This window comes from Amblyomma maculatum, chromosome 11 (genome assembly GCF_055883805.1).
Source record: "Amblyomma maculatum isolate TAMU_Amacu chromosome 11, ASM5588380v1, whole genome shotgun sequence".
Taxonomy (NCBI): Eukaryota; Metazoa; Arthropoda; class Arachnida; order Ixodida; family Ixodidae; genus Amblyomma; species Amblyomma maculatum.
In genome coordinates, this window is record NC_139354.1 from 86,671,743 (window position 1) to 86,696,195 (window position 24,453).

At 48.8% G+C, this 24,453-nt stretch overlaps 1 long non-coding RNA gene across 2 annotated transcripts in view; it reads left to right on the forward strand.

The window, feature by feature from the left end:
- LOC146174317 (uncharacterized) overlaps positions 1-24,453 on the forward strand; it is a 138,282-nt gene that overhangs the window by 60,563 nt on the left and 53,266 nt on the right. The window contains exon 4 of one of the 2 annotated variants that reach the window (XR_014702355.1): positions 14,662-14,784. The exons of the other annotated variant lie outside the window; for it this stretch is intronic. This is a non-coding gene — a long non-coding RNA (uncharacterized LOC146174317). Of the gene's footprint in view, positions 1-14,661; positions 14,785-24,453 lie in introns of those variants that run through there. 2 annotated transcript variants of the gene reach the window in all.

Consider the following 24,453-nt stretch of genomic DNA (forward strand, 5'->3'; position numbering starts at 1 on the left):
CCACAGAGCGAGGCTATGGTTAGTCAGTTTTTAACTAGCTGTTGTGTCAGGCCCCCCTTTCCACCTAGTGGCTGCACAAAACTATGAACTTGTCTTTAGAGAGTGTTATATTAAGTTTTGTTTTCGGTTTGAATTCTTTATTCCCCATGGGGCATTTCTTTTCTTTGTTCTCGACCACCAGCAAGCATGGCAATGTTTGCCAGATGACTGACGATTGGCTGGTTCACAAAAGGCCTGCCCACCTTCAGAAGTCGGGACACAGATTCAATTTCTGAGACATATAAGAAGGATCTGTTCACTGCCGCGACTCACTTTCCAGAGTACTTCTCATCAGGTGCGTTGGACAGTATTGCATGACTTGAGTCATGCATCCGAGAGATTGTAACACTCTGCTTTTGACGAATGGCTTGATGCCAGCTCCTGAGTACAGCTGCCTCAGTTGTGGGCGGATTCCAAGTTTCTTCAAATCTAAGGCTTTCGTCCCAGCGACTCCGTTGGTCGTTGACTTAGAAGTGATTATTCCCACTGGCATAATTTGGCACTCTTTCAGCCTCTCTCCAAAATATCAGCAGAGTCAAGAGTGTCTGGACATTGCCTCCCCAGTCCTTGTAGTTTTGTTCAGTATAGTTTGCAGCAGTCATCGCCTCAGCATAGTAGGCCTTTAGTTGCACACCTGTGAAGGTCTTAGTCACCCTGTGGATTTGGATGGTGATCCCAGCGTTCTGTTGATACTTTTCCTTGGCCTTCCCGCTGCCTTCATTTATCCCCTGTCTCCGCACTTGATGTAGGTTGAAAATCATGGTGCAGATAGCCGAATCTAGGACCATATTGTGCGTCTGAGTCTGAGAAAGGCTATGTCGAACCCTGCATCCACCTTTGTTGCCAATGTGTATATGAACTTGAGGGCTTTGACCTTATTGTTGATGTCAACATTTTGCATCCTACTCCATCCTGGCGCACTCACTTCATTCCCTTGGTCATCCACTCTCACCCTCTCGAAAGGTGGTTGGGACATTTTTGTGTTACCCCATACAGTAGAGCTGCTTCACGCTTTGGTGGGCGCTGCACACATCACCAAACTTGGCTTCTGCTTACCATCAAGTTCTTTTTCACCCTGACAGGAGAGATCTGACAGCATTCATCACTCATGACGGTCTTTTCCGCTTTAAAAGAGTTTGCTTCGGGTTGGCTTTTGCCCCAGCGGCATTTCAGAAGATGATGGCGACAATCCTCGACCGTTGCCCTTGAGTGTTCTACATCGATGATGTGATCATTTTTGGCGAGACCGCAGAAGAGCATCTTTCAAACGTGAAGACCGTGCTGCAAAAGATGAAGAACGCAGACCTGAAACTGAACAACAAATGCCTCCTTGACGTTCCGGAACTTGAGTTCCTAGGGCATAAGGTCACTGCACGTGGTATCTCGCCACTTCCGGAGAAAGTAAATTCCATAGTTACCCAAGATTCCAACACCCCAGTGCCAGCTGATGTTGCCGCCCTCTGTTCGTTCCTGGGTCTCGTAGAATATTGCTCCAAGTTTGTTCCACACTTGGCACAAGTGGTCGAGCCTATGAGAATCCTGCTTCGCAAAAATCAGCCGTTCATCTGGTCAGCTGAAGCAGACGGCAGTTTCAGGAGAGTTAAGGAAATGCTTTCCTCGAGTACAGTCCTCCAGATGCTCGATCTGTCACTTCCAGTAATTGTGTCGACCGACGCGTCCGACTGTGGACTGGGGGCAGTCCTGCAGCAGAAAAGTGGTCACGAGCTCGGTACAGTTCTTTTCGCATCTCAGACACTGTAGAAAACCATAAACTTCTTCATCACCCAATGCGGAACATGTGGCTGGCCGCATCACAAATTACGTTTGTGTACTGGAGACCATTCCTGCTCAAGGAGCGCCTGAACAGCCTCAGTGTATCCTGAGCCTCCATTCGTGCAGAATTAGCGTCGATGTTTTCCTGTCACTGGTGTTGCTGCTTCCATCCAACATGGGGGAGGGGGGGGGGGGATCACTTTCTAGTGGTTATCGGCTGTACCCAAGGCAGAAGTTGGAGAGAACTACACAGTCCAACACAAGCTTTGTGTGAAACTCAATTGCACAGCCTATGCTGTGTGGGAACTGTGGCCATGTACCAGCCATGTGCCATCGTACATGGCTGTAATGTTGTTTGAAAACCTGGTCTCCATTTCGATGTTCACCTTTTTCACTGCCTCTACAGCATGATGAAGCATGCAGCTGAATAGACAGTGCACAGAAGAGGTGCGCACACGTACACAAACACACACAAGCATTTTGTCATGTTGCATGGCAACTGCTTCTGCAGAAGTTTGGAAGTCTTTTTCAGATGCTCTTCATATGTTTTGTGGTGTAATCCTCATCGTGAAACATTAATAGTCACCCAGAAGTCATTAAGAGCAGTTGCGCCTTTACCTTGCATTGCTCTGATGTTGACCTCAAAGGCTCTCGAACGACTCTGTCGTTGTGTAGACCATTCAGACTTGAGAACACCACAGGCAATGCATGAAAGTACCATATTCATCGCTAGCCCCAATTTAGTTTCGGGGTGTACTGTTAGGCCAGGCTGCTGACAAGTTGGGCAAAGCATGAAACCAGTCAGTGAGTTCAAGGCTACTACTTCCACAAGCATAAATTCCTCTTCTGCTTATACTGCTTGTTGATGGTTACACACAGTTTTTCCAGTGGCAAGGAGGTGTTGTGACACTTCTGTTCAGAACATATAATTTGCCTTGCTGATGTTCATTTCACTTTCATTGTATCTTTAGTTGTAGCAGTCCTCCAAAATGCTATCCTGTAATGTGGTGGTGCGCATAATTTCTCTTTGTAGTTCGTGCACACTTGTGCACCATACGGAGATCAGTGAAATTCATGGTCTAGCAAGTGACCACATTACTTAGTGGGTTTCTGGAAGCATAGGTGGGAAATGGAGGAAAGACGGAGATAAGTAATTGCTAGTGCCTTGCTGGAGTTCATGAATGCCGAAATGGGGCCACATAAAACCAATATAAGGTGGGGTTTTCCCAGGGCCTCATTTGCTGTTCATGGGTTTTAAATTATAGTCTTCAGTCGCTCCTGCGCCCACCATCTTGAACTTTGAGCCGGCTGCTGTCTGCCGGATTCGCCGATGTATATTGGAAAGCCGGCAGCATGGTGTAGCCTCTACAAGTATCCTTGTTTTTTCGACAACGGACTGTGTGATTTTATTGATTATTCGTGTGTTAAGTTTTACATTGATCACATTTGCGCTAGCATCGTTTTTAAAGGGAGCAAAGCAAAGCATGAGGGTATCAATGCTACTGCTGAAAACATCTCTCAACACTCCAGATTTTTAAAGTTGCATTGTAATTTCAGAAAAGTCCCAAATAAAAATAGTTAGGGTAAATATAATCAAAATTATATTTGTTCCGATGTTTTTCTTTTTTGAGCTCGCTCTCTGGCACTATGTTTGGGCTGCTCCTTTGCACAGCATGAAGGCTGCTGACGACTGCCTCTCCCACTATGGGCATTTTTTGCAAAGGTCTTGAGGCTTTGCCATGTAGCTGCGCGCCAACGGCCCTTGGAGCAAAAAACCTTAATTACCAAGGGCCTACAAATACTCGGATGGGTAGCATCGAAGAGGTAGCTCAAAGAAAGCATGAACTTGACCATCTACTCAACATTGTTGAGAAGAGCGCAAATAGAAAGAGTCCCTGTAGCCACAGAGTTTCTAAATATCGGCAGGTAGCCCGTCTCTCATACACTTGAAAAGAGCAGGTGTATTAAACAGTACATATACATTTCTAGGCCTATCTATTATGTGTTCATAGGAACTGCGAACATGACCCAGGGGCACTGAATGGCTTCCACATCGTGCGGTTGGTAGATGCATCACCACGCACCACTCTGTCAATAAACACACCAGCTCTTTACAGTTGTATGATGCATTGGACTGGTAGTTGAGAAAACAGCCTCCCCTTAGCTGGTGATGCAAACACAGCTACTGGCTGTAATAAGGTGTCACCAAATGAAGTAGAAGCAGAGACGAGGCCATGATCTACGATTTCTTTGCTCTTTTTTTCTTGGTAATTAAGAGGTAATTAACAAGGCTGTCATTGTCTGAGGGTCGACAGCCATTCCTTGCCTTACTTGAGCTTCATCAAGGATCAGTATTCTCTTCCTCTGGAATGCAGTCTTTGTGACAGCATTTATCTTGAGGGCTTTGAAGAAGCTTTCATCAAACCCATATTTGTGACCAACCATGTTTATGTTTTTTTTTTCATTGTGGTGACATACGGCAGAGGCGATATATCATTATTTTGCAAAAAAGAATATGTGCAGCAAGAGCCGTATAAGGATCCAGATGTTTATGTACCATAGACTGGCCACTATATACATTCTTCCAGCAAAAGCAACTGTACTGGTGGTATATCAAATCCCTTCAGTTTATCCTTGATGTCTTGCTCCTGAAATTGTTTTAGCTGCTTCATTACTGCCTGCAACTGCGCCACTAGCAGCTTATTGCACTTTGCGTGTTATGCACGTGCCTGCCTGGTCGTAGGGTGCTCCGATATCCCCAGCTGAAGTGAGGGGCATTGAAATCTCTGCCCAAAAGGACCTCATACTTGTTGGCGAGCTCTGCTGTGAAACTGAAAAGGGCCTTGAAGAGTTTGTGTTCTTTACGAGGATTGCAAAAATTTAGAAAACAAAAAGATTTATGTTTTGGGGAGGGGTAGAAAGCGAATGCAGTCAGGTGGTCTGTAAGAGCTGCAGGAGGTTCTAAAGGTTCATACTGGAAATCCCGTTGAATAAATGTGGACACGGGTGGGGCCTCGTTTGGTTGAGTATGAAGGACGTGATACCCAGGAATAAGAGAACTGAAAAAGGGCATCTTTGCAATCACATACCACGACAGAATATGCAATTACATATGGCGAGTTCCCCGAAGTAAGATAACCCAAGGAAGACACGGGAGGGTGAGAATCCACTGACGAAGGGGCGTGTGGTTGGATTTCAAGCTCCTACAATTCCACTGGATGATGCCTGAATGCTGATGTAGCATCCATTATGAAATATACTAGGATCCTGTTGTGGGGGAGAGTGGAGAGGGCGGTTGTGAAGGAGAAATGCCCGGTTGTGCGGGCTGAGGCAATCGAGGTCTTTTGAGAAATTGAGATGCTGCTTCCATAGGTATTTGTGGTGATGAGAGAGCGGAAAAAGTTTTTTTCTATCGAAACTACAACCTTGCTGAGCTCTTTTATGCTGCAGACCAGGGGGTTAACCATACTCAGAATGTTGACACCATTTTCTCCAAGTTTGTCATGCGTTCGGTGAGTTCCGCTATATGTTGTTCATACGGAGCTAATTTTTCTTTAAGCAATGTGAGTTGCTGGTTATGTGCTGATAGTAAAAGCGAGCTTGGGCTATGGGGAGGAATGAGTAAGGGGTGCTGGATAGGGGTGTTGAGTATCTCACAGATTCGTTGGCGGAGAAAGTCCCAACGGGTTTGCGGGCGGGGAAGTGGATGACGATGGTGCGTCGTCGATGGGGTCAGCGTTGAAAGCCTTGCTATCTGAAGTGGGCTTCGGAACTCTTACGTTTGGAGGCTGTAGAATGGCTGGCTGGAGAATCGGTCGTTATTAGGTGCACTGCTTTGGCAGTTCAATAGGCCTTGCAGGAAGTGGAGACATACGTCCCCTTACCGATGCTTGTGGTAGGGTTGATGTTTGCACAGGCACAGATGCTTGGTGCTGAATTGTGCGGCATGATATGTCAAGTCGCTGATGGTTTGTGCCTGCTGGTTCGCATTTGTCTTCGCTGTTGGTGCTTTTTGCAGCGGCTCTGTTGACTGCAATTGTCAAGCTTGGTGGGTGATGACACCCGTGCAATGGCTTTTTGCAGGTTCTTGCGGAGGTGCACTCGCTGGTCGCAGGCTGCCTTGATACTGGCTTTGCCCTTTTGTTGTTGCACTGAGCGTGTAGGATCGAAAGATGGATGTTCACTGCCGCAGTGATAACACCAAGGAATGCATTCATGTGTTGCCTGATCTTGATGCAAAGGAGTAGCACACGTAGGACATCTTCAGAAAGTTGGCACTTGAGGGCAATTCATGGTGCGATGCCCGCAGGTCCTACATATTTCACATTTCAGGGCTTTTGGCTGATAAGGGCGGCACCTGTATAATGCTTGCCGGAAAAGCACTGTAGGGGGACTGTGGTGCCTTCAAATGTTATGAGAACTTATTCGGTCTCACCCATCATTTTCACCGTGATAATGGTGGCTTGATAGCTGTCGAAGCAATTCATTAATTCAGTGATGGAAAGGCCCGCATCCACTGCATGGTTAACACCCTTGCACGAGTTGAGCGGTGCGGCGAGGTACGGCATGGCTTGATGGATCTGGTTGTTGATGCGTATTCCTTCCACTTGGGCAAGCCGCTTTGAGGTCACATTATAGGCAGTTCTCAGGATGATGACTTTGCTGCGGCCGAGTCTGGATGGCCAGTTCTTGGCGTATGTGGGGTGGTAGCTCTGCCTCAGAGATGAAGGCGGATAAGGTGGCATACGGTTTGACGGCTTCAAATCGCAGGGTGTGGGAGACGCGCACCACGATGGTATGTAGTTCGTGCCTGGGGCGCGGCCCTAGGCATTCTTTCCTGATCTTGCTATCAACCCTTCTGTATTGGAACGACAGTTGTCTGCAGATTCAGCTGCATCCAAGTCGATGTCAATGTTGGTAGTGCCAGAGCAATGGGCAGGAGGTGACGTGGAAGATGGCAGTGGCGGTGACGCAGCATCCGTCACTACACTGTGTAGATGCTGATGTCGAAAAAGAGCTGGCAACTTCTGGAACTTGAGGCGAACTCAGACGACGAAGATCACTGGGACAGAGAAACGGCCAGGAACGTGGGGCTCGCCTTGCAGTTGCGCGGCTTCCCGAGAGGCCCGATTTTGGGGCGGTGTGGTCTAGAGATCACGTAAATAAGGCTCGGAGTGCGTGAAAGTAATGTCCGTCCGCTCTCAGAGCCGCTTAAGGAATCCTGTGAGTGCTGAAGTGCTGATTGGCAGTGGGACCAGTTTCAGAGGCAGTACAGGAGACCACTGTCTTCGGTCGTGTTCAACATTGAGGACGAGGCTTCATGACCTTAGGGCTGACGTAGTCAGCTACAAAGCCAACTTTGAGATGGCCTTCAAATGGTGGACTGCGAGCCTCTGGCCCATCGCGGTCCTAGTTGGGAGGGCTTTCACAGCTATTATGACAAGGCTGGAAGAGCTTCACCTGTGGGCTTCGTCATGGATATTGCTGATGACTTCGCACTCTGTCATCTGTCGTACAAGTGTGAGTGTCCCGATTCCCTTCTCTGAACAGCCTTTTGAGGACTGCCCCACCAGGCTGGGCATGTAAGAGGGCAGGCATCAGGATTAGCAGCAGCCGGGTCTAGGACAGCTAGTTGTTCCTACTAAAAGGTTGCTCAACCTGATAGAATTTGTCAAATGCATCAACTGGTCCTTGCGTGTTTGATGCAAGGCAGGCATTTGACGAGAGTAGCTCCTTCTCGTATGGTGGCAGAGCGACTACTGGCAACAGCCCTCTGGTTGCTGCTGCCTGGATTAATGAGGTCCAGTTCCCACATATTCCCTGTAGAGAAATGCACCTCTGAAAGAAATGCGAATTCTTACAATTGATTGGTTCCTGGCGGACACCATAAAACTCCTCGGGCACATAAACAGGACAGGGTGCCTGTAGCTCAGTGAAAGGATTTCAGCGTTTATCATATTTGCTGACAGTCGTGCTGATGCCATTGATGATGCTGATGGCCCTGACATGCCAGGGTGACTGGTCTTTGGAGGATGGCAACTTTGATTGATGTTCCTTTAGCTGGGTGTGCAGATGCCGGCCCTGCTATGGAGGCCACAGTCTCACGACACAGATTGAGTGGGCTGATAGATATGGACCAACTTCGCATGTAGACAATGAACCTTCTTTAGAAATCCAACTGTCTGATATAAACAAGTTGGTGGCTGTGTGGGAAGCTCAAATCAGGCCTCTGCTTGATGTTGAAAAGGATCGGAAGCGCTTCAACATCTGCACCTACTGCAGCCGAGTCAGTGTTAGAGCACTTTACGGCGGACATCTCAGCCAAGCAGATGCTGCACTTGCGCAGAATCTGGCAGTTAATCCCTAAGCAAGTGCAGATTACCTCACAAGAAAGTGATCTCCCAGAGTGATGGGAAGTTCCTGTTTTTGCAGCTCGACAAGGTCTGGCCAAAACCCAGGCTAAATGAAGTAAAATTAGGAGGGGGTGGGGCGCGTCTCCTCATTCTTTCTCTTCATACCTGTTGCTTAAAGTTCCATAATTTGTGTTTCCATATATGAAGCAGCTCAGAATACAGGGGGTCCCCTCCTCATACCCTCGGAGACAAGGCCCTGTGCTTCAGCATCCTTAGCCTCACCTTAATCCAGCACTGCATTCTGTCCTACTCTCTATATACAATTGTCACACATTTGTGCGCAAAAAGAAATAAAATATTGTTACGTGGTGGCATGACAAGCGATGGAACACGGCGACACAACAAAAACAGAACGACGTGATGACATGAAGATGAAATATGCTTTAATGGCCAGCAGGCCTGGCGCGAGCGCTCCACCCCGCGCCACTGCCCGCTTCATCATCTTCGTAGCACTACCCGGGGCCACCGAGTGATCGTCCCGATCGATTGCTAGAAATCCATTGCATGAAGTGACGATGAACACAGACACAGATCTAGGACATGAAACGCTGGACATCACAATGAATGCGAAGATGGGATGAATGCTTGCCCCGGAGCATCAGGTCCAATCTTCACTGTTTGCCGAAGGCCAAGGCTCATGGACACGCCGAACGGCTTGGGCGGGGGCGCTGTCTTCGTTCGAGTGGTCGCGAGGTCGCTTCGTCGTGGGGTCGGTCGGGTCGGCTTTGGGCTCTTCCTGGTTGTCATGTGTTGTGGTCAAGGCTGGGGACGGGGCTGGGGAGAGCAGCTGGTCGGGTCTGAGCACAAAGGGCTGGGGTAAAGCTGGCCGGCGATTTCCACGGGCTCTCAGCCGATGGACCCAGCGTACGGTTGGCTTCAACAGGGCAAGTCCAGGGTGGGGATGAACCGCACCTCCAACCAAATGTTACGTGGTGGCATGACAAGCGATAGAACACGGCGACACAACAAAAACAGAACAACGTGATGACATGATGATGAAATATGCTTTAATGGCCAGCGGGCCTGGCACGAGCGCTCCACTCCGCGCCGCTGCCCGCTTCGTCATCTTCGTAGCAATATGACCAAAGAGTGCATTTTTAGTGCACAATAAGGACAATGGCAGTTTTGGAGCTTGCCTACAAGAGTACACAATTTTCAATTCAGCATATATTGTTCAACATTACCTAGCATTTAGACAGATGCTCTCTTCTCACATGGCCTTTTCACAAAGGTGCTATGCATTTTTGGCAGCTAGTGACATCAACATTCACATCATAAGACGACAGAGACAGCGTCACTGCTTGGCATCATTTGTGTTCGCTCCAAACGTGTAAAGGGATCTTGGGGGCCGCCAGCACCTCTTGCACTGGCTAAATATATAAGTGCTGCGAGGTGAATACAAGTACAGTAGTGACTGTCTGCGGTGATGCCAATAGAAGACTAATTCGCACAGCTGAGGTCTCTGATTCACTCTGCCGACACTGAAGAGGCTGGCTGCACCCAAGGTTACTCACTGCCTGCACTCGATGAATAGCGATGGTGCCCAGTGGTGACTAAGTTTCCGGTGTCTTCCGCTGTTGTTATACGTCTTGGTTGCTTCTTGACATTTTTATTAGAAAGAACTGCGTTCTACAGACAAAATGACAGCATAGTTTAGAACCAGATTCCAAGCATAAATAGTATTTTGGCATGACTAAACGTCTTGACATTGAAATTAATGGTTAGGAAATGACAGGCTATTACAGCATGTTGCAGAGATATATGCCCAATTATATGTAATGCAGATTATTGTCATCATATATCAAGTGCAGTGCTTATAATTCCACGTTTCCCTAGTTAATTCAAAAATGAAAAACAACACATTTTGCTTAGATTTCAAAGTCTCTATAACTTGGCAAATCTCTCTTGTAGAAAATCTTGGAGGCAGCTGTTTTGATCTTCAACGGTTTCTAGCTTCTCCTCCAACTTTGTGACCGTTCTTCTCAGGGCCTTGTCATTTTCTTGCTCCTTTCTAAGTAACCTTTTTTCAGTAATCGAACCGGACGGCTGCCTTTTTTCGTGAAGGAGCAGTTTTTTTTACTGCATTTCATCTCCAGAATACAGAAAGCATAGCTTGAAATTACTATTTTCAAGCATGAGCAAATAAAAGCATTCTGGCAGCCTTTAGCAACTTACTTTATCAAATAACCAGGAACAAACACATTTACACAACACAAACACCCACATGTGTTATCTTGGAATTTATAGTATCCGAGATAGATCGATTTAGCTGGCAAAGGCACTGACGCATGCGTCAGTAGAAGGGTGCAAAAGGGGCACTTCCCTCCCCACTGTGATGCAGCACGCTTGCCCCTAAGACAAAATCCTGTCAACATGCCAATGCCTACGCACTGATGTGGCATTGCAATAGGATGTTTGACTATCTACAGGAAAACTTAGCTAAGGCCTTGCTCCCAGGTAGCACTAATGCCATCCTGGCTAGTTATTGTGCCATATTTGTCTTTTTCTTTTTGTTTTTTACGTGCACTCATGGTCTTCAGCTCACTGTAAAGTCATTTGCCATCCGAAGCAGTTTGCAAGATTGTTCAATTATTACATTTTGAATGCCCTTGCATACATGTTTGTTCATCGAGCTTTGCTGTGAAGAAGCTTACTTAGTGTTTGGCCCAGCATTGTCTAGCATTGCTGTTTTTGGCAGCTCTAGTGTAAATGCATGGTGAATTGCACTGCATTTGGTTGTAGTGACTACCTGTAAAAAAAAAAAATGCCGGAACAGTTGAGAACACTACTCAAGCAACCCTCTTCTCCCATTCCTGCAGTAGCTAAAAACAATGCAATAAGATTGAAAAGACATGAATCAACACATGAAGCAATGCCTCAGTACAGAACTGCAGCAGCAGTGCATTTCTGGCAGGTGGGGCAGCTTTACAGTAATGGCCCACCCTTGTAATGAAAAACTTAAGTTGCTTTATTTCAGTGATGGAACTGTGAAGAAGGGACAGACACACAGGCACAGTATGAGCGGCAGAGTGATGGGAGACATTTTGCTGTTCTGGTTGGTGCTGCAAGTGTGCACGATCCAGAGTCCAGCTTTGGTGAATAAGCAATGGGTGCAGTGATCCCTCGAGTTCGAAATATAGCCCTTCTCTTACAAGGATAATAGTATTGAAATTTCAGGCTAACTGCTTTAAGAGGAGGAAAAACATTCATTTAAGTCCAATATTTGTGAACTGATGAGTAGGTGTTTGAGTCCTCTTCAGGTGGATTTCTCAGTCCAGAATGCCGGCAGTCTTGGCATCCATCGACTGGTCTATCATTGCTTGTACCTTTACAATAGAGAGATGTGGGGAGGGAGGAGCAAGTGGCATTGCCTTTTCACCATCAGGTGAAATGGGAGGGATGGATTTGGGGAGAGGAGGGAATTTCTTTGTTGAGCTCACCGTCGTATGGCTTTGGTTTTAATGGCCCTGGTTTTTGGATGTGGGCTGCCATGTTTGGGTTTCCCCGTGGGGCCCTCGACCAGCGCTAGGTTGTTGGGGTGGTGGCACAGTAGAATCCATCTCCGGGCCTACCTTTTCCTGAAGTGGTCCAGGATGTTGCTTGCAGCTTCTGGACCCAGTTCGGTTTCCTTCTGCCGGGTGTGAGCCTCCTGTCGTCACTGCAGCTGCCACCTCGTGGGCATTGCTGAGCGATTGGTGATGATTTGCATGGTTTGAGGGCTGCGCTGGCAATCTATTCGTGGCTCTCTCTTGTAGGTGATTCTTTTTGTTGTTGGTGTTCGATCACCAATTCTTGTTGAAGGATCAGAGCTGTTGGCTTGGGCAGCGGAGGTCCGTGTCTGGGTGTTCGCCGCAATTGATGTAACAGGTTTGGCACTGGTGTGCTTCATCGGGGTCATCTGCGCCTCATTTGGCACATTGTTTTGTCCGGGTTGAGACACACGTCAGCTCTGTGGCCCAGGTATCAAGTGTGCATACACTGCACACTTGGTACCTGGGCTTGTGTGGCTGGCACCAGTATTCAGTGCCACTGTATTTAACATAATAGCGAATGTGGAATCCTTCGAAAGTGAGCAGAGTGGTGATCTATCCGTTAAGGGATCTATGTCACCTGTACTGTCACCTGGTACAGCCGCATCACTGCTTTATTTCTAGCACCGCTGGTACTTGTGACTTTAGCCACAACACTCCACTTCCAAAAGTGACACTCATGGTGCCACTACTCCTTTCGACATACCTCTCAACATATCATGCCAATTGTATTTCCATAGTGCTCTATGCTTCATTATTCAGGCGTCTTTTCCCTTTCAGCCAAGCACTATTCCTGTCTTTCCCACATTCATTTTTCCTAATTTGTCCATCCTTCAAGGAAGGTATTTGTATTCTCCAAAAGCCTCTCCTTAAATATTGATGACATGCTGTAGATCCCAACACAAAAGTGGAACTCAGAGGAGACTACAACCACACTGAATCTGACCTAACAGGAAAATAAATTTTAATGCCAACAAAAAATGTTCAACAGGTGGTGGAAACATAGTATATAAGCATACCCAGCAGTTGACAGTGAAAAACAGGTATGAACCATGCCTTTTGTCATTTGAATTTTAATTGTGGTAGCCTGTGTGGCATACAGAGGGAGAAATATATGGAAGCTAAATTTATTGCTAAGTGCAGCACGCTTGCACAGACAGCACGTTTTAATGGAATATGTACATATTAATACCTTTTCTGTGATCCTGCCGCCATCATCGTCAGACTCGTAAAATGTATTGTCTGGTATGGCTATGCGTTTCTTTGCAATTTTCTGGATGAGGTCACTCAGGTTAGCTAAGTGGATGAGAAGAGGAGGAATAATGTGAGCATATACAATGATTAAATATACTGGCCACACTTCTAGTCTGCAAGCTCTGCCACCCGTGCAGCATAAACTGGTTGGGATAAGACGCATGCAGTCCGTGGCACTGTCTGGGGCAGCAAAAATGTGTTGGCCTTCAGCACGTCGGACTGTTTGTGACTTCCACTATCCACTGTAATAATTTCGCTCCCTCAGCCATTATACAGGCCCCCTAGAAAAGCCTGCTCGTGGCAGTACGTGGTGTGTGGCATAGGGTAAATGCGGGTCGACGGTGTGCACAAGCAGGAATGCTCCGATGAAAGGGTGGGGATGCAGCAATTACTCTGAGCGTGTGCACTCACTGCCTGCTATTCATCCTCCTAAGAGATAGGGTCCCCTGGTACACACAGTTGGTACATGTTGGTATGTGTGGTAATGTTTGACCATACACTTTGCAGCGCTGACCACGGCACCAACAATATGCTGAAAATCTATTCACCGTTTTGTCGCCTCGACTAAACCTTGCCAAACAAAGCACACGCAGACTTGCTTCCAAGAAGCAGAACGTTGCCGGAATGGTAACATTCTTGTACCTCACCATTGAACGTCTCCTTTCTAATACATTCTCTTGCATTTAGCAGCGTCAGCGCAGGTCGAAATCCGGGTCAAAATCTTCGACTAAGGAGACATCCACTATAGCTTCATGTCGGTCTTGATAGTAGTCGTAGGCTGCCCTCACTTTTCCAGGCGTTTTTCTGGCGAAGTACACTGCATCGGTATACATGCGCAAGCAGTGGAGGAGCAGAAAAGAGAAAGCGGAACACAGTCCTCATGGCACTAGAGATGACCCGGCGCTGGCTTACTTCCACACTCAAATAAAGATATAAATCCAGCTGCTTCATTGAGGAAATATTGAGAGGATACTTTTACGGCCCTGACGGCAGCGCAGCACTCAGAGCTGCTGGGATTAGTAGTTCGCTGAGGATGAAGAAACAGAGAGTGAAGCCGTTTTCTACTTATTCCCAAACCACGCCTTTGCCCTGAATTGAGACACCTGTTGCGGCGACAAACAGAGAAAATTAAATGGTGACTGTGAGGTCACTCCATCTCAGCATCTTTTTTTCATAGAGTGACATCAGACTAGCGTGAAGTCGTTCATTACATGAAAAGTTTGTTCTGTTTGTTGTTTTAGTTTACAGAGGCTGTAATACAGCCCACTTGGCAGCCTTGAAATCAAAGCAGAAAACTGCTTCCTTGCATCTGAAATTGTGAAAGATTTTGCTCCACTCTTCATATCAGACACTGTTGAATTTGTATGGCAGTTACAGCAGAACAGGCTCTTTTTGTCTTCAGATATGCGCATTAGTTTGTCACACTTGCTGTCGCAACGGTGATAGTTGGACAGAGGCGCACATCGCTGACCACAGCTTTCTGAATAAGTACTTATAATGAGGTAGGCCGGTGTTCTGAAAACCGAACAAAGCTTCCACAAGCTTCATTAGTTCATCAATAGAGAAACTGCTTTTAAAAAACATCTATTTTTTCTTCTGTTATTCTCAGCCAGCCTCCTTCACTGATGTGACCTCTTAAAATTGCTTTTCAGCTGACTTCTGGTAGTTTTCAAGCAGCAGCCTTCCCAGGTAATTCCAGTGAACATTTAATATTTGCCACGTGACATTTAATGTCCACATAATGTCTGTATGCATGGTTTTAATCAATAAAAAGCATTTCAAAGAACACGTGTGAAACTTTTTACTTTCAATTAGTTTTCAGCACGTGAAAAAAAAAAAAAAAACATTTCACTTGAGCATCTTCTGTAAAATGTCCAAGAATTTGTCATCGCGTTCCTCATTGCGTCTCATGATATCTAAATGCTCCCTCTGTGATTGTAGGGAAGCATTACTGTGCTGCTCTAATGAACTGCGGAGCTGCCGCTGTTCATCCAAAAACTGGATTAACAGCTTAGATGGCGCAGCCAGCCGCTTCTTTGCTGCAGCACCTCCTGGTGATGTACCTGAAGGTACAGGTTCCTCACCAGGCTCCAGGCCAAGTTGTACACTTGATTCTACGGCAGGAGCGGTGCGTGCTTTTTTTTTGGTGGGAGCCGCCTACCTCTCTAGGGTTATTGCATGAGTCCTCAGCAAGTTGCACCCCATCGTGAACCATGCTGTTGAAAATCTGAAACAGAAAAATGTGCAATTGTCGTGCGAACAGATATGGCAGAGAAAGATAAAAAAAATGCTATCGTAAATATGAAAGCAATCTGCACTCATTTTTCTTTTTTGGGCTGATTTTTCTTCCGCATTGTTTGTAATGGACTTGTATCAGCTACTAAAAATTGATCTGATAAGTACCTCTTCGGGGGAGGCGTTGTTATCCGAAGGAGTGATAGTTTCCTCCATAAGGCTGGGATCATTTGCTGGCAGCAATCCTAGAAATCTGTGGATTTCCCAGTAAAATTTCCAGGCCATGCCCCCGGACCCCGTCTGAGTACCACTCCTTGTCAGCAGCCTGAAATATTTTAAAATAAGATTTGTAACAATACAATCGAGAGAACATAAATCTTGAAATTACTTAGCCACTCTTTGAAAATAGCCATGAGGATGTCTCCAAGTAGTGACTGTGCGAATGCTATGGCAGCGGAAAGTAGCTGACGACTAATGAATTAACAAAAAATATGGATTTTCAAAAACTTCAACCTGTATTTGTTTCCCAAGTTTTAGATTTTCTTTTAATCTCTCTTGTCGACCTATATATGCCGACGGCACGAAGCCGTTCGGCCATGGTGAGATAGACTTGTAGGTTTCTTTTGGTTCGGTGGAGGTCCGGTAACAGGTCCCCCCAAATTCTAAATAACACCCGTGTTTCTTCATCCGTCCATGTGGTCCTTTCTTTGTACTGGCCGTTCTCCTCAGCTGCCATATTTTCCCGGCGCATTCACTGCAAAGATTTTCACTGCACACTTAAAAGACTGCACGGCAACTCACGGCATAAAAGATCTCCCAGAAAGCTTTCTGAGAGCAATAATGCAAAGAGTACATGTGGAAAAACACATACTGGAGATGAAACACGATGACGGCAACGATCCCACGGTAAACGAAGGGAACAGAGCGCAGCAGGAGGATCGCAACGCTCTGCGCACTTCGCACGACGCGAACTATACTGTAACGAACCCACGGTGAACGAAGAAGGGAACAGGGCGCAGGAGGATCTCGCACTTCGCACTATACTGCAAACACAGATAGAACACTACCACCACAAGAAACTCTATGACCACCACCGCTGTCTAGCTGAAAATGACGTGGCTGCAGTGGCGCACGACGCTTAATGTGAAAGTTGCGTACACGATTATATCGTGTTTTCGTTATGTGATATTTTGCCCGTCGCTGTTATAAAACAATTACTCAAATAAGAATGTATATAAAACACGTAATATCAACTTGTATGCGTATCTTATTACATTATACATTTTTGTGACAAAGGAATTGCTGCCGGCGAGACTACGCACTCGGCCCAGCTCGGCCCTCAAAGTCCGTTTTGGGAACGCACTCCGACCTGAGTGCGCACTTTTCGTAAGTGACACTCATTGTAAGTGCACTTTATTTTGCACGCTTGACAGGGGTATTACATGCTTGCAAAAAAAAAACGTTTTAAGGCAGAGGCTTGAACAAGTGGATAAGTACGAGAAATACGTTCTCATCCCATGTTTGTACTGTTTTTCCTTAAATTCTTGGAAGGGTGGTCAAGCTTCATCCAGGCATGTGCACTGGTTGTATCGAAACTACGAGCGGCACAAGCTCTGGAAACAATAAATGTGGTTTATTGCGGTCCATGCATTTGTACGGCCTTGGGGAGGGAAGGTTAAGAAAGGAGAGGGGAATGGAGCACGTTGCACTCGACCGGCTGTTGATAGCAGGCACACTCCAGCCCTGATATGATACATCCCACTTTTAATGTTTGTTATTAGCCATTGGTAATTTGTTGAAAGTTCATATCGTAGGCTAAATGTACGGGTGGCCTCGTGGGTCGCGTAGACCGCCTTGGCAGTGGAGGCTGCGCTGTCGCACCAGTGGCTGCAGTGTCCTGTGGCAGTAATGGGGCTTGTTTAATTTCAGTTGGTTGGCCATCAGCGGAGCTGCTGTCATCCAATGAGCATGAAGCTAATCGCTCTCTGGTTGCGAGCAAGTAGTGCCGGTTGTGCCGCAGAGCACTTTCCCGAAAGTTTGAGGAACACTGTCACCAACCAGTAATATTTATTAAACCCCAATGTTTCAGGACCAACTTGGCCCCTTCCTCAGGGGCGACTAAAGTGCGAGGCTTGCAGTAGCAAGCAGCGGCCTTTGCTTCCCCTTTCTCAACACGTGGCGGAGTCCAATTGTGTACGTGGAGGCTAGTGTTTTCGGTTTCCTGTTCACTGCTGTTGCTGTCAGCGGATGAACCAAGACTCAACGTGTCGTTTTTTGAAAGGATTGGTTTCCATGGCAAGGACGCTCACCTCCTCGGGTGATTTTGTGGTCTGTGCGTTTGCAGTGTTCGACAAGTCAGTTGCTTTCGAAGTTCATTTGCCGGACGTCATTTTTGTGTTGTATTATTCGCTGACGAAGGTTTTTTGTTTCACCGATATATGAGGCCGGCTACTTGTTATATGATTTAGCAGATATTCACTTTGTTACGAATAGTTCTTTGTGGTCCTCACTTGAAGCAGCCAACTAGTACAAGTGGTTGCTGATAGCTTTCGTCCATGCCGTGGGCTCTTTCAAGTCATTTCTTTTGGCCACAGCAAGCAACTTCTTGTGAACACCCGAAATAAATATTTAAAACAGAGTAGTGCACACATTCCTTGCAAGAATGCGTAACACAGGTAAACATATTCTGATCCACCAAGAAATAGCATGAACTATACCTTTGACGACATGCTAGACATCAAGTTCATGTGATGTTCACCTTCTCCTTTCAAAGAAAACATTTGATTTGTACGTGTCAGTTGGTTGCTATAGATGCTATTTTAATATGGTGGTCATGGAGGAATTCAAGGCCACATTTCAGGCCTCCCAGCTAGTTCCATGTGACTACATCCACCAACTTTATTGGAGTGTAAAAGTGAAAATTCACTACTTATATTTGCCAATTATAATTGTACGTCGTCTGGAAAAAGGAAAGTGAAGTGAAAAAGAAATTTCTTCTTTGCACTTGTAGTATATACAGCATGCTTTAAAAAACATGCTGAAGTTGAAACAAACCTGCACGAGCTCGAAATTTATTTTGTTCTGAAGATCCAGGAAAGAGTATGTGCCTAACTTCACGCTGTATTCAGGTGAATTGGACCGGCTGTCACCTGCAAGGTTCACCCTTTGTTCAGCAACACTTTCTGCTCTTTTTTTTCACGCCTTAGGAAATATTCCAGGAGCAATAATCACTTCCAGTCAATTATTTTAGATACCTTCGTAAGAGATTTTCTTACGACCTGGACCGCCCCAGCGAGGTCCTTCTCCAGGAGGCAGGCAACCTCCTGCTGAAGGCACGCAGCTGCCGGGGTTGGCCTGGTCCCAGCCCCAGGCAAGAACAGCTGGACCAAGTATGGCCGGCCCAGGTCCGGTCGTGGTGGGAGGGGATGGACCTCGTCGACGCCACCCACGAGCTGCTCGAATTCACCCGCCAGGTGGCCCATGCGGGAGTGAGGGCAACCCAGGAGGCAGTCCAGGAGGGGGCGGCCATCAGGGGCATTATGGAGGCGCTCGATGTGGTGGAGGGCTGTCCTCGTAGCCTGGAGCTCCATCGGCCAGGACCGGGCCTCGGCGAGTGTTGCCGCGATAGCAGTGCTCTGGGGGAGTCCCAGGCAGAGCCTGATGACTGCCCGCTGCCGCCTCTTGATGATGAGCAGCTAGGCCACGGTGAGGTGGACCAGGGAGAGGGCATACAGGAACGGAGCCACGGCCATGGCCTGGAAGAGCCGGAGGCCCAGTTCGGCGGTGATGCCCCGTCATCTTGCCAAGAGGGCACGGATAGCCCCCAGAACCCTGGCAGTCTGGGCCAGAAATTAGCGGACCGCCGGTCGTCAGGTTAGGCGGTTGTCGATCCGCAGGCCCAGGTAGCGCACCTCCCTGCTCCATTACAGTTGGTGACAGTGTACAGAGAGGCAGGTGGTGCCCCGGCAGGCTCCCGGTCTGGTGTTGAGTAGCATGGCCTCTGTCTTGCTGGGGGACAGGGCCCGGCCGCCCGAGAGCAGGAACATGCTGATCCCATCTATGGCCTTCTGGATGCCCCTGATGACGTGGCGCCTCTGGCGGCGGGGCCCCCAGCACCAGATGGCGATGTCGTCAGCATAGATGGCTATGTGGACTGGGTACCGAAGGTCCCATGGCAGGGATTTGAGCAAGAGGACCAGGACCAGGTTGAAGAGGAACGGGCTCAGCACGCTTCCTTGTGGGACCTCTCTGCGGGAACCGGGGTGCGCTAATGACACCACCCAGGCGTACCTGGACTTTCCGGTTAACCAGGAAGCCGGTGATGTAGGACATGTTCCCATGCATGCCCAGAATTGCCAGGGCCTCCAGGATGGCCCCATGGGACAGGCTATCAAAAGCTTCCCGGATGTCGATGAGGTGCAGGCAGACAATGTGCTTGGAGTGCCGGGCGTCCTCCAGGGTGGACACCAGGTTGGTTATGGCATCTCCAATACATTGGTGCGGCCTGAAGCAAGCCCACCTGCTGCTTCGGGAAGTAAACTGCCGCCATGGTGACCCAGGTGAGGCACTCCAGAGCCATGGCCTCCATGACCTTGCCGAGCCTGAGGTCAGGGAGACCGGTCGATAGGAAGCCAGCTGCGTGGGCGGCTTGCCAGCCTTGTGGATGGGGATGACCATGGCGGTTGTCCAGTCCTCAGGGAGGTCACCAGTGCTCCACATCTAGTTGTAGCACTCCAGGAGGTCTTCCCGTAGCGCCTGGTCCTGGTTGCGGAGCATCTGGTAGGTGACCCCGTCGATGCCCGGGGAGCTGCGGCGCTTGGTCCGCTGGAGGGCCATGGCGAGCTCCCGGGCAGTGAACAGGACCGTGCAGATGGCCGTCAGGTCTGCAGGGTCCACTGGCCTACGGTGATGGGACCAGGGTAGTGTCGACCCGAGGACAGGGGGCTGGAGGCTCTCTGGGGGAAAGAACTCGTCTGCCATTCACTCGGCCACGCCCTCGAAGGAGTAGCCATGGAGGACCGCGATGGCTAGATAAGGTCTTCGGGGCGATGGGTCCTCCAGGAGGGAGCGGGAGAGACACCAGGCCCTGGAGGTGTTCCGTGTTGCGACCAAGGAGGAGCAGATCCCCTCCCAGGACCCTCTGCGATGACGGTTGTGGGACCGCCTGCACTGGGCATCCAGGCGGTTGTAGTCTGTCTAATGCTCTGGCCTCTCCGTCCGCAGGGCCCTCCTCTGCATCCGACGTTTCCGAGCCCGAAGCTGGAGCAGCTGGAGGTCCGGGACATATGCGCAAGGATGTCCCCTTGGAAGGGGTTGTGCAGAAGGCTTTGGAAATGGTCCCAGTGGGCCACTCTGCAGTCTGCCAGTCACCCCCTTTCCAGGTTTGGGGGGTAAGAGCAATGGTGTAGTGGTCCGAACCTCACGTGTCCGGCGAAGGGCGCCACTCATACACGCATTGGTGAGATACGATGGTGAGGTCGATGCATGTACGTACTCCCCCCCCCCCCCCCTATGCCGGACAAAGGTGGGAACCCCCGTGTTCAAGGCATGGAAGGCAGTGCTGCGAAGGGTTGGCCACGGCAGTTCGTCCTGCGGGAACCCCACCGCGGGTGGGCTGTGTTGAAGTCCCCGCAGAGCAAACAGTCGCCACCTATGAGGCTGGCCAGCTGTGGCAAAGACGTGGCGTCCCAAGGGGTTGTGGGACGGACTTATATCCTTGGGACAGCCGTGTTCACCCCTCCAAGTCTAACCTTGACGGAGACCGCCTCCATGGGGCCACTACCACCGCGTCACTCACCCAAATCTCCGCCTGGGGAAGGGATAAGCGGACGAAAAGGGCTGCCCTGGATCTGCCCGCTGGATGGTGGGGGCTCGGGCAGGGGTCGGCCTCGCACTTGTCCAGCCGGCAGGCCGCCTGGCTCAGGTACAGTTGATATCCTGGCAGGTGGCACTCCCCGTGACGGATGTAGGCCTCCTGGAGGGCCAGGATGTCCGGGGGGGTGGGATTTCGCTTGGAGATGGCTGATAAGTTCTGCCCTGCGGTGGCGGAGGGCCCGACAGTTCCACTGCAAGACCCGAGGGTGGGGAAACTCTGGTGTGGCCCTAGCCTTTGTGGTGCTGCAGGTGGCCAGCCCCACCCTGGCGGGTGGACTGCTGGAGAACGGCTGCTGGCAGGAGAGCTGAGATGGCTAGAAGTGGGGTGCCCAAGGTCCGGGCAGCTCCTCCAATCTCCCATTCAATGTGGCTGGGGATAGTGGCATGGCCGGAGTCCCATTTGCCGGTGTTGAAGCAGAGGCCAGACAGCAGTCCTCAGTCACCTGGGGGGTGACTGGAGGATCTTGGAGTATGTGGGGGCGTAGATGAACCTTTCGTTTGGTATCATTAACCCAACTCAAACGTAAAGGATGACTATTCATCTTCACCTGCCGGTTCCTGATGTAGTCCGCGAAGCTCCCAAAATTGCAGTCACCGACAAGGCTTCAAAGGCCAGCGACGTACTTTTCTGCTGTCTCTCCGGCAGCTTTGTACTCGGCGGCAAAAATGATGGTGAGCAGCGAACGCATTTATGGAAGATTTGTAGTTCGTCGCGAGTATAAACATTGCACTGTCACCGGAGTGTGAGGCAGCAGCGGTAGGCGCTGAAGGGGATGCAGCGACTATGTGTAGAAAATTTGCTAGCCTTTAAGTCTCAAATGGTTCAGCAGATGGCCTTCGCGTTAGCAGGAAGTTTGGAGGCACCAGACACAATCATGTAGTTGTGGAACGCCAGCTCCCACTGTTCCCACAGAAGGACAGGACGACGGGGCTCGGCAGGAAGGGCGGACGCGGCTGAAGACCCGAAAAGGTCATGATGGACAGTCAGGAGTCCACGTCGAAGTCCAGGTTATACTAATTTCCCCGTCGGCAAAATGTTATATTGTAGACAAGACAGCAATGCAGCAATCAACTACTCTCCAGCCATTATGTATTGCAATTCCTCGTTCTCTAGCATGTGTGCATGCAACAACACTTCCTTTTTACCCCAGTGTGCAATGCAGGTCTGCAGCATGAGTTTAATGAAAACAATCACATGCTGTGAACTGTAATGTTCGAAGCTCCCAAGACTCGTCATGCTTTTCACAGAATTGGCAAAATGACAGCAAGGTTAAATATTCTGCTACTGTTTTTTGAACCTACCCCAAGTGGCTCCTGAAAACATGCTCGGCCGTATGGAGTGTGTGATGGACTAGCTCAGGAGGCATAATCAGTCCTCTATTGTTTCATATAAAAATAAGCATGCTCATGACACAGTCCTTCACTAGCATGCCAATTCACACAGTACAAGCCATTGTTTTGATGCAGGCTCTCTGTCTTCTAGATCTAATTCTTGAAATCGATTCCTCACTTCCACAGCATATTATGATGGAATTTGATCCAGATCATACCTGGAAAGCCGTCTGGTTTTCTCCGTTTTCCTCATATGAAGCTTAACTTTGGCAACAAGAATCTGATGATCGGTGCCACAATCGGCTCCAGGCCTTTTTTTACTGCTTGTAAAGCGCTTCTCCATCTCTGCCGGCAAAGAATATTGTTACGTAGCGGCAAGCCGATGAAGAAAGGAGAGTGAACATGACCGATGACGATGGTAGATGACGTTTTAATGAATGTTCGCGGCGGGCCTAGCGCGAGCGCTCCTGCCCGCGCCACTGCCCGCTTCTTCTTCCTTGTCGTCCGTAACATGACCCGGGGCCACCGAGCGATCGTCCCGATCGTGGACGAAGAAGTTTAGCGATGTTAATGATTTTATGGCGTGATGATGGGCGTGTTTGGATGCTTGAAGAAGAAGAGGAAGAAGGAAGAATAGAACGGCTTGCCGGTACAATGTCTGATGCGTGGGTGATCCGCCTCCCTTGGAGCTGTCAACCATCCGTCACCAGAGTCCATAAGACCAATGGCTCGAGGTCACGTCGGGCAGCTTGGGCGGGGGTTGCGTGTTCGTGTCCATCGGTTCCTTCGGGTCATTCGGGTCTTTCGGGTCCTTCATCTCGGTTCTGATTCGTATGTCTGTTCTCCTTGTCTTCAGGTCCGGGCTGGGGGCTGGGCGGTGGTAGTTGTTCAGGTCTGGGCTTGAAGGGCTGGGTCGAAGCTGCTCGGAGATGTCCCTGGGCCCTCGGTGATGGTCCCGGCTTGAAGATGGCCTCGATGCTCCAAGGCGAGGATGGGGATGTCGTACGCCGCACCTCCAACCAAATGTTACGTAGCGGCAAGCCGATGAAGAAAGGAGACTGAACATGACCGATGACGATGGTAGATGACGTTTTAATGAATGTTCGCGGCGGGCCTAGCGCGAGCGCTCCTGCCCGCGCCACTGCCCGCTTCTTCTTCCTTGTCGTCCGTAACAATATAATCAATCTGATTCCTGTACAGACCGTCCGGTGAAGTCCAGGTGTACAGGCGCCTCTTGTGCTTTTGAAAATGAGTATTCGTTATGGTTGGGTTTTTTTTTTGAAAACACTCTACTAGCCTCTGCCCAGCTTCATTTGCCTCACCAAGACCGAACTTGGTTGTAATTCCGGATATTTCTTCACTCTCCACCTTAGCATTCCGGTCTCCAATGAGAAAAAGGACGTCTGATGATGGAGTGCGGTCTAAAAGGCATTGCAGGTCAGCATAAAATCTCTCGACGTCAGCTGCTTCAGCAGTAGTGGTTGGTGCATACACTTGGATAACTGTTATGTTGAAAGGGTGACCTTGGATCCGAAGTGAAATCATTTGGTCGTTTTTGGGGATTGTACCTACCCTAGCACTGCTTTGCCCATTCTTCTGTTTACTGTGAGAGCGACCCCATTCCTTCTCCTGGATTCGTGCCTACAATAGAAGTGTAGAAGAATAGAAGGAATTAAATTCTCCCATTCCTGTCCACTTCAGGTCGCATATACCCAAGATATCAATGTTCAATCTGTCTATTTCTCGCTAGACGACATTCAGTTTACCTTGCGTTATAGATCTTACATTGCATGTTCCTATGTAATATATATCCTTGCAACATCGCACTTTCTGGTCGCTTCCCGACACATCCACAACTGAGCGTCCTTTTGGCTTTAGCCCAGCCGCTTCATTCGTCCTGGAGTTACTAGGAATGGAACTTAGTTCATCCCCAGTAACATGTGGGACTCCTTCCAAACTGGGGGGCTCATCATCCGGCCCTATATTATTAATGCTATTGTGAC